Source organism: Pistacia vera, unplaced genomic scaffold (genome assembly GCF_008641045.1).
Source record: "Pistacia vera cultivar Batoury unplaced genomic scaffold, PisVer_v2 Contig136, whole genome shotgun sequence".
NCBI lineage: Eukaryota > Viridiplantae > Streptophyta > Magnoliopsida > Sapindales > Anacardiaceae > Pistacia > Pistacia vera.
This window is the reverse complement of record NW_022195423.1, coordinates 10039-22627: the sequence shown is the minus strand read 5'-3', so window position 1 is coordinate 22627 and position 12589 is coordinate 10039. Positions and strand designations below refer to the sequence as shown.

Below are 12589 nucleotides of genomic sequence, written 5' to 3'. Positions count from 1 at the left end.
AAAACCAAAGTTTGTATGCTTTTTTATTGTCATTATATGGATTCTTGGAATCAGAAACTTTGTCAAGCTTTTGCAAAATTCATTTTATTGGTCATTCTTAGATGTTTTTAGCAGGTGCGTGTGTTGGATAAGAGGAGGGCTTTGACTAAGAAAAGTCTATCGCTATGTTGATTGATTATCTCTATGTAGGTTGGCTATCATAGTCTTTTACGGGCATAACCTTCTGAAATCATCTTTGGAGCCTAGTAAACTTTTTGGAATCAAAGTCAAACTAATTTTACAATCTAGGTTTCACCAATGTTTAACACCCTGGGTTTTACTAACTCAATTTTGCTCTTAAGAGTTTATTTGTCTTAGTCTATTCTTGCTTATTTCGGTTGAATTATGTATTGGAGAGGTTGAATTTTACACTTTTGGAATCCTCAACTGTTTTAGCTATGTTCAATGCTCTTATCAGCACTGAATCTCCTAGACCTTTTACTGTTTCTAAACCAGATTATCTCTATGAAATCTCGTATAACTCATAAAACAAAAAAAATTCCAGGATACCATTCCCCTCCATTGTAAATCCACATATTGCCTTCACCAAACTTACAACTTCCTTATCCAAAAACTTCAAAACTCTTGTAAAGCCATCAAGAAAACCTGTCAAAGAACACGTGCAAACCACTTACTTTAATAAGTGCCAAACTCCTGTTATTGCCTAACAACGTGTTACTCTAGAAGTCCCTCTAGCATCCATATCTCAATGGATTCATGAAGGATATTCTCGCATGCATTTTTGTGCTATCAGATATGCCCTATCATATCATGGTAGAGCGGGACTTATAGTCTTTGTCCAAATTGCTTTATTGGACATTTGTCCATTATCAACATGCTTATAAAGGCTAGGTGTAGACAACCCCGAATGTTGGAACAATAATCATGATACTATTTCCAACTTCAACTGTCACTCTCTGATGTGCATTGTTCAAAAGCATTTAAAGGTTTAGCTACAAATTATTAGCCTGTGGCAAACTATGATCATCGACTTAAATGGTGATAGAACTATTACATCTTGGAGGTCGTAGAAGAAGTTTAAGGACTTAAAAGAAACATAAATTTTTTTTGACAAACTGTAAATCCCCTCCCCCTTCTGTGATTGCAAGCATGAAATTCTCTCCTCCCTAGAAAGAAAAGTACTCTTATTTATAATACATAGTTAGAAAATGATAGGACATAGTTGGTCTTTTGAGGACTCAGTTATTAACAACATGACTTTTGATCAACTTGTAAACATTATTACAAACATTTGACAAATTTGCAAACGTTATTATAAGCTTTTGACAAACTTGTAAACATTATTACAATGCAAACTTTTGACAAACTTGCATTCTGACAATGACGTGGAATATTAATCATCATCCAAATTGGAAGTCAAGATATCACATTGCTTGAATAAAATCTGATGGGATCTACGAGGTTTGCATATTTGGGTAATTGTCTGGTGATTGCGTTGGATGTTTATTGAAAAAGTTTGAAGGATTAATGACTTGTCGTTATTTGCACTTGTGTAAATAATATTCACGTGCTTATTAGAGTTAGTGCACTTGAGAAAAGTCTAGCTTAGAGTCTTCCTTTAGAATACACTCAACATTTACTTCAAGCTAGACAAATGTGCATGAATACATTCACAACTTAGTTATTATCCACCCCAAACACTTCAAAAATTCATGATTATCCAGAATGGTAGTATCATGACTTTTAGTCAGAGCCTTCTCAAGAGTATGAACTCCAACAAACANACTCTCAAACATATATGGTGGTGAGACGAAGTTAGATGTTGGTTGATTAGAAGGGATTGCAACTAGAGCAAAACACACGTTCACTCATGTTTTTTGCTATTGGATAATGAAGGAGAAGAATAAGTTATTTTGGGTTTTAGTTTGTAAATATATTTTGAGTCTAATATGTTGGGTTTCTCATCTTTATATGGGAGGGAATGAGGTAAGACACAACCTATTTTTTCATTTTAGGCACAACACAATTGAAAAAAAGCGATAAAATGTGTTGTTATAGTGAAAGTTGTTACAGTGAGTCCCATTATAGTGAATATTGAGAAAAATAGTTGTGGGATGCATTTTAGAGAGAGAAAGAGGAGAAAGAAATTTTTCTCTCAACTTTCATTGTAGTAGGTGCACTATAGTAGTTTTCACTGTACACATTAGTAGGTGTTGTCGTCGGCCTTTTTGCCACTTTTTTCAATGATTTTTTTTTTTTTACCCAAAATGACCACCACCCATTGATAATTGCATGTTTTGTGTATTGTGTCATTGCTCCATTTTAGGTCAGGCTTTGGTCAACCTCGACTTGCAAAATCCAATATGTAGTCACCCAACGCTTCAACAGTCTCCTCTCTACAAAACCTTAAACAACTTGGTTGAGCTTGTTCTTTGATCGTTATTGCGGAATCCTAGGTTTTTTTGTGCTACAATGGCGATTGGGTTTTGATTGAAGTTGTTTTGGTTTGTTTAGGAGGAATTGTTTGTCTTTTTGATCATGTGATTATGTAAAATGAGGGCGGTGTTTAGATCGACAGATTGATATTGGTGTTATTGATGTCATTTAATTTTGTATAGTTAAGGTTGATTTGTTTGATTGGGACGAAATATATATGGCAATTTCCCACAGGTTAATTGTTTCAATTAGTAATGTTAGGTCTATAATTAAATCTCATAATCTTCTCTTAGTCATTGGTTAACTCGTAAAATGGGTTTTGCTTGTTTTGTATGAGCTCATCTGTTCATTTATTTTACGAGTTAATCAATGACGAGCTATCACGTTGGGGTTGTAAAAGAAAATTGTAGACCTAACATCATTGTTGTTCAAATAATTGAATTTTTATTTGTCTTATTATATAACTGTTTAGACATGTTGCAAGGGCCCATCATTTGGAAGAAGGGAGGCAATATGAATTATTAATTGAATAATACTATACTCATAAAGAAATCTTACAAAAAATTTCATACAAAGTGAGGTGGCAAAAAAAAAAAAAAAAAAAAAAAAAAATTGGAATAGTGAATATAATAAATTTAACTTTTGTTTCATTATTTCATTCATTTTTTATCATATCAATTTGTATGGTTTACTTTGTAAAATTTCTTTGCAAGTGTAGCATTACAATTGTTAATTTTGGGCGTGTTTGTTTTACTATTCTTGTTATATTTAACTCTATCTAAAATATATATTTGCTTCAATGTTCTCAAAATCTAATCAATTCAATTCAAAATATTTAGATTTTTTAACTTTTTGGGTTTGTTAATTTAAATAAACACTCCCAATAATAAAAGTTCATAAATTGACAAAATACTCTTGTCCAATCGCATATTCTTGGTAGTCGGCCACCACCGTAGGCATTTAATAGGTGGGTGAGGTGTTTTTGTTAATTTTTAATGTTTTATTATAGATGATGTTTAGCTAAATTAACAAATGTAGAGGGTGGTTTAGTTAATTTTTAAATTTTATTTTTATAATAATAATTTAATTTAACTTTTTAAAAAAATTCTATTTAAAATACTGGATCAAACACTTTTTAATTTTGTTATATTTATCTTGAATATTAAATGAAAAAATATAAATCATTAATAAAATAAGAATTTTGAAACTAACTCTTAACTTAAAATTGTTTTGAGTGTTCAAAATTTTTATGGAAATAAATTCACAGAGATGAGAATGGTTATGTTTGTTATGGTTATATTTGTTTTATTATTTTGAATAGTATTTTTTAAAAAGTTAAGTTGAATTATTATTTGAGGAAAATTAATAAAAACACCCATATGTTAGTTAATTTAGCTAAACACCTTGTATATTAAAACATTAAAAATTAACAAAAACACTCTAACTCACTCGTTAAATGTCGGCAGTTAGCCATCATTGTCGGAGGATGGTCGGAAATTGTCATACCGGTATATGATCAATTGGATCTGGTCAGTCATGCGACGATCTGACTTTTTCCAATTAGATCCACCATGAATCTGGTTAGAAAATGTCAGATCTATGGTCAAAGATTTGACCGTCAATGACGGGCAAATCATGTCATTATGGAGACTTTTGGCCACCCTTCGGTGGTTATGACCGGTTGCCAGTATTTAATGGGTGGGGTGGGGGTGTTTTTGTTAATTTTCATTGTTTTATTGTAGGGGGTGTTTACTAAATTAATAAAAATAGTTGAATAGAATAAAATAGAATTGGATTTTAAGAATATTGTGGCGTGTTTTTTTTATTATTTTGAATAAGATTTTTGAAAAAGTTGAGTTGGATTATTATTATGAGGTATGATTTGAAAATTAACAAAATTATACATTCGGTTTGTTAATTTAGTTAAATACAATCAACAATAAAAAGTTCAGAAATTGACAAAAACACCCTCACCCCCCACATTTGTCAGATTCTGACCACCATCATCGGAAGATGGTCTGAATCTGTTGTAATGGCACATGACTGGTTGAATCTAGTCGGTTGTGCGTCGATATGATCTTTTCCAGTCAGAGCCACCATGGATATGGTCGAAAAAGGCTAGATCTGGCTAGATTTTGTTGTCAACGATGGTCATATCTTGGCTGTCGTTGAAGACCAGATGTGGCTAAAGATCTGACTGATAATGGTTAGATCTTTGGTCGTAGATCTTGTAGATCTGTCTTTTTTCGGCCAGATCCACGACAGATCTAGCCGAAAAAAGGCTAGATTAGCGTACTACCAGTCAGATCCAACTGGTAGTGCGTCATTACGTCAGATTTCGACCATTTTTCAGTAGTGGTGGCTGGAATTTGACAAATGTGGGTGGATGGGTGGGTGAAAATATTTTTGTTAATTTTTATACTTTTTTTTGTTAGGAGTGTTTATTAAATTAACAAACTTAGGGGATTTAAAATAATTGAATAGAATTGAATTTTTAGGAAAACAAATATGTATTTTGGGTAGGATAGAGTATAAATAATAAAACAATCAGAGAGGAAAAAAATATATTTTCTTAGAACTTTTTAATTAAGAGGAAAAGAGAAAATTTCAACAAACCCCACAAAATGTTATTTAACAATAAATTATTAAATAATATTTTCAATTCCTAATTAAAGTCATAAACCCTCGGAGGGTAATTTAGTAATTAAAGCAATCATCACTATAAATCAAGATCATCATTCATCCCAAACCCTAATCCTAACGCCTCTAGCAGTTTCCACAACCTCCTCCTCCTGTCTCGCGCTCCGTAAAAACCTTCACTTTCTGTGGTATTTTCTCTTCAAAATTTAATTAAATTACAACCCATTTTGTCTCTTTGAGTAGCCATATGAATGTACTATCAGTTTCATATTTGGTTTAGTTAGGAGGCATATATTGAATTATAGGCCTTTTGAGGGGACTCTTATTTTCTCTTATTAATAGTCTTCCAAGCAGCCTTATACATTTTCCTTAAACGCTTTTAGATTTCATTCATGTTTGTTAGTGTGAATATAGCCTCTCGAATAACAAGAATGTTGATTTATTTCCACACCATTTGGTTCAGACAAGAGGCTTACAGTAACACGCAGCATATAGGTATATTTTTACCCATTCTTCTTTAGTTTGGGATATTTCCTTGCAGCATTGGATATTTGAATGATTCAAAACATGAATATGAATGAATTGAGTAGTGCTGTTTGTATATCTGGCTTAAACAAGCTTAATAGAATGGTTTGGAGTTTATTAAAGTGGAAAAATTTTTATATGATGGTTGATTGCTGTTGTTTTTTGACATACTGTTCTTGCTAAGCTGTAGAGTTTTTGTTATATAGTGTAAACATTTGATGAGTAAACTATATATTCCACAATGTAAATCCAAAAGCTTTTGCGTGGGTTCTTTTATAGAGGTAGTTATTGTTGTTTGGAGTTAATAAGATATTACTGAAAGTGGGATAAATGGTTTATGTTAACGGGTGTTGGCGTATGAATTTGGGGTGGTTTTTCCATTTGAACTGTGAGTTTCATGTTATGGGATGAAAAATGCACCATTGATAGCCATCAATTGGTGTGGAAATAGAGAGGCTTACAGAAGGGTTTCTGATTAATATGCTTNCACATTTGAGAGTTTTTGGCTGTCTAGCTTACTCTACTATTCTTACACCAAAGGATAAATTTTCTCCTAGGTCTACTCCATGTGTGTTTGTAGGATATTCTTTAGATAAAAAAGGGTACTTACTTTATAATTTGCAAATTCATACTGTCTAGGTTACTAGGGATGTAATCTTCTATGAACATATTTTTCCTTTCAAATGGTTAGTCTCTGATGTGTCTATTTTTCCCTTAGATTCATTTTTAGATGTAGATTCATATGATATTGCTTTACATTCTGGACAGTCTCATATGCATCCCAATACAGAATTAGTTGTGGTCTCTAATCCTTCACCATCTACTTCACCATTTATACCAAATCCTCCTGCTGAATCTGAAACATTAAGCCAATCTAATCCTATTGAACCTGAAACCTTAATCCAATATAATCCTGCACCCTTAAGAAAATCAAACAGACTTACAAAGCCACCTATCTAGACTATTGATTTTCATTGTCCCACACTTTCCTCTTCCTCACAAACTCATTTTGTGAAATATCCAATATCAGATTGTGTCACTTATACACAACTTTCACCCAATTATTAAGTCTATCTTAGCAAAATCTCCTCCTTAAGTGAACCTACCAGCTTCTACCAAGCTTTCAAAGATCCTAAATGGGTTGAGGCTATGTCAAAGGAGATAAAGGCTTTAGAGGACAATCACACTTGGTTATTAGTTCCTTTGCCTTCTGGTAAAAATCCAATTGGATGTAAATGGGTGTACAAGTTGAAATTTAATGCTGATGGTACTTTAGAAAAATATAAAGCTAGGTTAGTGGCCAAGGGTTACACACAACAAGCAGGGATTGATTATGAGGAAACATTTTCCCCTATTGTTAAGATGGTGACAGTGAGGACTATATTGTCCTTGGCCTCCATTAATGATTGGCCTTTGTATCATCTTGATGTTGACAATGCTTTTTTGCAAGGTGACTTAACTGAAGAAATTTATATGTCTTTACCTCAAGGGTTCCCTAAGCCATTGGGATAAAATATTGTATGCAGACTCCACAAATTTTTGTATGGTTTAAAACAGGCCTCTCGAGCCTAGAATTTTAAAATAATTTCTGCATTAATTCAAGAAGGTTTTACTCAATCAAAATCAGATTATTCCTTGTTTATTAAGAGACATGGTGCTCAAATTGTGGTGGTTTTAGTATATGTTAATGACATAGTCATCATTCGCAGTAATTCAGCCTTAATAAATGATACTAAACAGTTGCTTCACTCCAATTTCAAGGCTTAAAGACTTAGGGCTGCTCAGGTATTTTCTTGGTCTAGAGGTGCAAGGTCAGCCAAAGGAATCACTCTTTGCCAATGCAAATATGCCTTAGAATTGATTTTCACTACAAGTTTATCTAGTGCTAGACCCTCTATCATCCCTCTTGAACAGCATGTGAAGTTTACTTCGTCAGATTATGATAAACAATTTGGTCTTTCTAGTGATCCTTTATTGGCAAATGCTTCCATTTATCAGCAGCTCATAGGCAAGCTTCTTTACTTATGCATGACTCGACCAGACTTGAGTTATTCAGTGAGTTTATTAAATCAGTTCATGCATGCTCCTAAAGAATCTCATATGCAAGCAGCCTTGAAGATTGTCAAATATATAAAATCTGCCCCTGGTTTAGGTTTATTCTTTCCATCTGACAGTTCTTTACACCTCAATGCTTATTGTGATTCAGATTGGGCTTCTTGTTTACTTACAAGAAGGTCAGTTTCTGGTTTTTGTATATTTTTTGGAAATTATCTTTTGTCTTGGAAGTTTAAGAAACAAGTCATTGTCTCTTGGTCTTCTTTAGAAGCTGAATACATGGCAATGACCTCTACTGTTTGTGTAATTGTATGGATAGTGCAGTTGCTTTCGAAACTTGGTTATCCTCCTTCTTCTTTTGTTCCTATGTTTTGTGACAATCAATCAGCCTTGCATATTGCTTCTAATCTGATGTTCCATGAGCATACCAAACACATTGACATTGATTGTCATATAGTTCAGGAGAAAATTCAAGCTGGTCTCATTACTACCAAATATGTTCCTAGTAATGAGCAGTGGGCAGATCTTCTTGGGGGGGGGTGGGGTTATTGAATCTTCGTTCAACTTCAGCATTCCAACTCAACTTTAGCAGTCCAACTTAGCATATCAGTCCAATGTTGATTGAATAGTCAAAGGGAAGTTTTAGTTGGTTTGACTAATTAAGTTGGTGTAAAAGAGTTGTAACTATAGTTAGCTGAAGTTAGTTAAGATTGTTACTAGAGTGAAGTTTATGCTAAAGCTGGATGTAAAAACTGCAGAATGTAATTTTCTTTGATCTCTAATGAAGATTCTCTTTTCCCAAATCTCTCTCTAATCTCTCACTACACAAAATCTATTAAAATATCTAAATTATAATATTTGTTGGGGACAAAATATTAGGTTTAAAAATGAAGAGGTGAGACAAATATTTGGTGTTTTATTAAGATATAAGAAATTTTGTCAAATTCAATCAAAGGCCCTTATTAGACACAAATACGAAGTCCGAGGTTGAAAATTTAAGTAATAGGTCACAAGTCACTTATGACTTCATATTTAAGTTCAAATGATGGCCCTACAATCTAATATTTGAGGTTAATGCAAAATAACTTGTATGCTTTCTTTAAAGATAGGCTGACACTTGGCTATATATCACTTTAATTTGATGGTCATATTTCTTTCAAATTGTTTCAATTTTCGAAGAACATAATATAACTTATTTTACTCCTTGAAGGAAGCTCCTTATGGAAGATTGACTAAAGAAAATCATTAGTCTCACTTCTTCTAGCATGTGTAGATGACTTCTTCAAGGAAACTAATAGAAGAAAAATATTATTTTACTCGTTGAACAATTGTTCCTTTATAAGACACGACCATTCCTTATGAAAGAACGACCGTTTGTCTCTTAAAAATGACATTTTGTGTCTAGTCAAAGTCATTTAGTGTTTTGGGTGTGGTGGGAGTTGACATGACAATTGTCAACTCATCTGTCACATTAGGGTTGTAAGAGAAGGTTGTGAAATTAGGTTGTGGGTTTAATATTACTCCAAACTTTTTGCAGATTCTTAAGCAAAGAAAATCGGTATCGAAAAATAATTGAACAACATAATAAACCAAAAATAGTTTTCAATGAAGGGTAATTAGATGTATTAAGTATTATTAACATTAGTACAACTCTGTCTCTTTCTTATCTGAATTGAATCCAATGATTTAGTGAACCTTGAACAAAAAGACATTACATATTAATTTGTCATCTATTCTAATAATAAATATGATTAATGATTTAAATTTGAAATAAATATGGATGAATTCATTGACTTACTATTAGTCTCTAAGAAAGAACCAAGAATGAGCTTTAATGATGCAAGAAAGAATGAATAGACATGGCATCTACTTTTGCTCTTTTCCTTTATTCTTCTTGACCTCTTTGCCTAAACCAATGGAGTGTTTCACATTCAATTAATTAGGCATAAGCACATGCAAATCCTCTCTCATTTCTTCCCTTTAAATGATTAAGCAATGCCTCTATCCAATACAAATAATTTAAGCTTTCAACAAATTGCCTCTATCCAATACAAATAATTTAAGCTTTCAACAAATGATACATGATTGGCTTAGAGAGATTGATTGTCAATTCTTTAACCCATCAACATACTAAATCTTATGTTTAAATAACTCACCAACAACCAAAATTTCATGGTCTTTTCATTGGATGATATTTCATGGTTAAAGTATTTTTCTCGTTGCTTTGAAATCTAAGTTGTTGAGTATGACAGAATTGACTATGTAATACAATAATAGAAGTAAGATAAATGAAGAGATAAACTTTGTAAACATACCAACATCACAATTCATATTTTAGTTAAGTTTGTAAAATGATAAAAACGTAACCAAGTTTATGACTTATATGAATTTAAGGAATAGAATTGAAACTAAAGTGTACCTAAGTTTACAGTTCATACTTTGATGATCTGGAACTTTTAGGTGAACACCTGTCATATGGAGTATACTTTCAATTTTATAAATTAAAAAAAGAAGATGTACAATACTTAATTATAGTGTGAAAAATACAAATTTCATTCTTCAATACTTAAAACATTTTAAGTCTTATAGAAAAAAAAAAAGTGTTTTTAGATTTCCATAAAAGTCCTATTTTACTTCATCCGAAATAATATGATCAACATACTTTTCAATTTTTTTTTAATTCTCATAAGATTATTTTTAGAGTAGACTATTAGAGTATTGGATTTTAACAATATAAAATTGAACTTCTCTTTTATATTTTACTAAACAAACTATTTACCGGTGTTCTCTTGTAAAGTTTAAGGACCTTGAAAGATTAAAACTATTAATTTACTGGAAAATTCGGTTCTATATATCAAAGTGTTTCTTTTTCTTTTTTTTCCTGTCACAATGCGATTATAGTTGTTAAAAAAGAAAAAGAATTCTAGCAGTGTTAGGTCACAACAATATTGGGTCCATAAAATTCTCAAATTTAAACGTTAAAAGACTTAGATTTTACTAAAAAGAAAAAATACAAAAGTTTACAAAAAATCTGAAGTGTTGAGAGAGCACCAGTGATTAGGAACCCGGCCCGGCCTGGCCAGTTGAACTGGTTCAACCGTGACCCTCCGCCTTTACCGGGTCGGATTACAATTTTTTCTATTAATTCAAAACCCTATAAATTAGGACATCAATCCGTGAACAATTGAAGGCTGAAATGTTAGGGCTTTTGAAGAGAATGGTGGGTGAGTGGAATGGCGGCAATGAAGTCGATTTTCAGTGAGTGAATCGACTGAAAATCGCAAAACAATGTCACCGGAAAAAACCTATTGTCGTTGGCGATTAGGGAGGCGAATGGGGGATGAGTGAGGTGGGTTTTGGTTAGGAGGCTGAGGGTAGTATTTTCGTGGTGATGGGGAGTGTTTTTATTACTAGAAACATGCCCTATTTGTCGATGCTGACAGTGGTGTTTTTGCAAGATTTCAAACCTATGGGGACTTACATGTAATTTTTAGGGGTGACTTTGTTAGATTTCAAACTTTTAGACATTGGTTTAGCCCGCTGGTGAAACCGGTTAAATCGCTCGACCCGTGACCCAGTGGCCTGGCCGGGTCACTGCATGGGTTGGGTTTCTAATCACTGGAGAGCACACCTCCCATATTAATCACATGAAATAATTTATTATTTATTATTTATATTTATTTGGGTCCATAAAATTCTCCAATTTAAACCTTAAAAGGCTTTTAGATTTTACTAAAATAATACAAAAAACTTAACTAAAAATCTGAAGTATTGAGAGAGCACACCTCCCATATAAATCACATGAAATAATTTATCATTTATATTTACATGAAATAATTTATCATTTATATTTATTTAACATCTAAACCACGGAATTTGTAGATGTAAACCTTTTAAAGTTTTTAACGTGTAAATTAAATGTTGAATAATCTTTATCTTTGATTTTTTGCGTTCTATAAAATTAAAGATTAATTATTTAACTTTATCGCATATTCAAAAGAATCAATGTTCAAATCATTATCCAACCCTTGAGAGATAGTAAAATATAAAACATTTACAATTTCTTTAAAGTATTATATATTATATGGATCATCGTTTATCCCTTAAGGTGTGTTTGGTTGAGAGCGATCTCCCAGTATTGAGGTAATGATATCTTATATTACTTGATTATCACATTTGGTTGTCAAGTAATATAAGATTCTGATAATTTTCTAAAACTAATAATAATTATTATTGGTAATATATGAGGTAATCTGATTACCTCTATTTTCTTAAGTATTTTAAGATTACATGGTAATCTTATTTTTATTACAATTTTACCCTTTATTAATAAATTTTTTGGGCAATAATACCTTGGTTTTGAAAAAAATTTACAAAAAAATTCAAGGACTATTTTATCATTATATACAAAATTTTTAGAACATAAATACTCTTGGACTTTAAAAAAATTACCCAAGGGTGGTGGCTGGATTTGGCCGCCGGCTGACGTTGGATCCGGCCAGTTGTGCACCGATCTGGCAGTTTCCAACCTATATAACATACCCACCCATATACCTCCCAACCAAACATATCAATATAACATATCCATCAATTTATTCCAACTTAATCGAACACATTTCCCTAAATATTCCCAGTAATCTTCAAGGTAATCTATATTTCCATTAATATAACATTCCCAGTAATACAACATTCCCTAAACCAAACACACCCTTAAAATTATCCTTTCTTTTCCGAGATTATCATTTACCACTTAATAAGTATCAAAAACTCATTTGACACGAGTACTTAATATTTTCTTATAATTGTGGGTGTATTTTATATTTCACTATTTCTTAGGGGTTGTTATAATCTGATGTCTATAATGGAAGTAAGATAAATTGAAGTAACACAATACATATTTTATTTACGTTTATGAAATGATAAAGACTAGCTG

The 12589-nt window shown here is 32.1% G+C and overlaps 2 non-coding genes across 2 annotated transcripts; both read left to right on the top strand.

Moving 5' to 3' along the window:
* The first annotated feature begins 5345 nt into the window (after window positions 1-5345).
* LOC116122689 lies at window positions 5346-5442 on the top strand. The gene has a single exon (XR_004126939.1). It is a non-coding gene; the product is annotated as a small nucleolar RNA U19 (small nucleolar RNA).
* A 44-nt stretch (window positions 5443-5486) lies between these two features.
* LOC116122699 lies at window positions 5487-5629 on the top strand. The gene has a single exon (XR_004126946.1). It is a non-coding gene; the product is annotated as a small nucleolar RNA snoR138 (small nucleolar RNA).
* The last annotated feature ends 6960 nt before the right edge of the window (window positions 5630-12589 follow it).